Below are 2,450 nucleotides of genomic sequence, written 5' to 3' on the forward strand. Positions count from 1 at the left end.
TGCAATAGTATAAATGAATTAATAATTAACATTACTCTTTGCAATCAATAGTTATACTTTCAATTAGACATAATATCTCAAAATAAGCTGGTTATCATTACATTATTATTTTTAGTTATATACTTATGCTATTATGTAGAATCTAAGGAACATAGTTTCAAAATGAATAGGGAATAGCTGATAAGGTACTAAATGTGATCTTACTAGGCTGCATTTTATTCTTAATCAAAGTTACCTAGATATAGTACACATATATGTCTCAATACTTACTAACTACATAGAATAAAATGTAACATGATTTTTTACTACACTAGCTTAGTGTGAGTGATTCTTTTTAAATTCTAAAGACAAAAAATAACACTGTTTTCTCTAAAAACAAACAAAAAAAAGTTTAGTCTCAACGTCCCCCTTTTAATATCTTTATTTAAAAACATTTTTATAAAATGTGCAAAGGACATAAAGCCAGGAATAAACAGTCTCAGAGAAGCCATATCATATCATTGTTTGGAACGTATTAAGCTTTTACAGAAACTCAAATATGAGAACAAAATTTTCTGAACATATATAGAAATACTTTAAGTCTCCATGAGAAATACATAAAGTTTATTGAAATAACCTTTCAAATATTTGTTACACTTAAGTGAAAGAAGAAGAGTGGAAGGGATCAAATTTGAGCTGCTTGTAATGGAACAGAAAAAGAAAGTTTTGATATTTTTAAATGGAAAACATGATTGATGTAAAACAGCTAATGTAAATACCATGACACTTCAGAAAGAAGTGAAAGGACAAATAATAAATAATACAATAGGGAAGCTGGGAACAAATCCAAGTTCCTCCTTTACTATTTTCCTTAATTATTAATTTCCCTCATATAACTCATTATGATTTTACTTGAATAAAAACAGAAGTCTTTGTAGCAAGTTTTTAAATGCTTGCTTCACCTGCTGGTTCTGTAGAGTATAAATAAAGGGTTTCAAAATCGGGGCAACAGAGGTATTGAGAACTGCGACTCCCTTCACTAAGGAGATCCTCTGTTTGGCTGAAGGTTTCACCTACATAAACATGCAGCTGCAATATGAGAGGGAGAAGAACAAGTGGAAAAAGCCTTTTTTCTCTGTTTGGCAGAAGGAATTTTTAAATTGTCAGGGCAAAAATCTGTTCTATACATCAGTGTCTCTTTTTCTGTCTTGTATATAAGGTTATCATTACCATCTTTATAAATTCCATATATATGCGTTAGTATACTGTATTGGTGTTTATCTTTCTGGTTTACTTCACTCTGTATAATGGGCTCCAGTTTCATCCATCTCATTAGAACTGATTCAAATATATTCTTCTTAATGGCTGAGTAATATTCTATTGTGTATATGTACCCTAGCTTTCTTATCCATTTGTCTGCTGATGGGTATCTAGGTTGATTCCATGTCCTGGTTATTATAAACAGTGCTGTGATGAACATTGGGATACACGAACAGACTTTTGGACTCTATGGGAGAAGGTGAGGATGGGATGATCTGAGAGAAAAGCATTGAAACATGTATATTATCAAATGTGAAGCAGATCGCCAGTCCAGGTTGGATGTATGAGACAAGTGCTCAGGGCTAGTGCACTGGGATCACCCAGAGGGATGGGATGGGGAGGGAGGTGGGAGAGGGGTTCAGGATGGGGAACACATGTAAATCCATGGCTGATTCATGTCAGTGTATGGCAAAAACCACTCTACTATTGTAAAGTAATTAGCCTCCAACTAATAAAAATAAAGGAAAAATAAATAAATAAATAAAATCGTCAGGGCAATATATGTGTATGATAGAATCACTAATACAAAAGTGATCTGTAGAGTCATCAGGGCTAGGATGAAACTCAGCGTTTCAAACAAATGTGTATCTGTACAGGGGATTAGCAGGAGAGGAGCACTGTCACAGTAGAAATGATCAATGACATTGGAGTTACAGAAATCCGAGGTTAAGCCTAAAATGAGTCCTGAAAAAATGGTGAGGAAACCAGCCATCCAAGAGCTAGGGACCAGCTGGATACAGACTTTGTTGCTCGTGATGGTTGTATAATGCAAGGGCTTACAGATGGCAACATAACGATCATAGGACATGGCAGCCAGGAGATAAAATTCGGATGCACCAAGAAGGAAAGCGAAAAACAACTGAGCTGCACAACAGTTATAGGTAATGGTTTTGTCTCCAGTTTCCATGCTAACAAGCAGTTTGGGAATACAAACTGTTGTATAGGAAATTTCTAAGAAGAAAATTTCGAAGAAAGAAATACATAGGAGTCTTGAGATGAGAATCAAGCAAAGTGAGGGTGATGATAGTCAAGTTGCCTGAGATGCTTAACAAATAGGTGAGAAGCAGGAAGATAAATAGCACAATCTTCAGTTTGGGGTCCTCTATCAATCCTACTAAGATAAACACTGTCACTGATGGACGGTTTTCCAT

The 2,450-nt window shown here is 34.8% G+C and overlaps 1 pseudogene; it reads right to left on the reverse strand.

The window, feature by feature from the left end:
• Nucleotides 1-887: 887 nt before the first annotated feature.
• LOC122687018 lies at nt 888-2,450 on the reverse strand (annotated as a pseudogene).

This window comes from Cervus elaphus, chromosome 30 (assembly GCF_910594005.1).
Source record: "Cervus elaphus chromosome 30, mCerEla1.1, whole genome shotgun sequence".
Classification (NCBI taxonomy): Eukaryota; Metazoa; Chordata; class Mammalia; order Artiodactyla; family Cervidae; genus Cervus; species Cervus elaphus.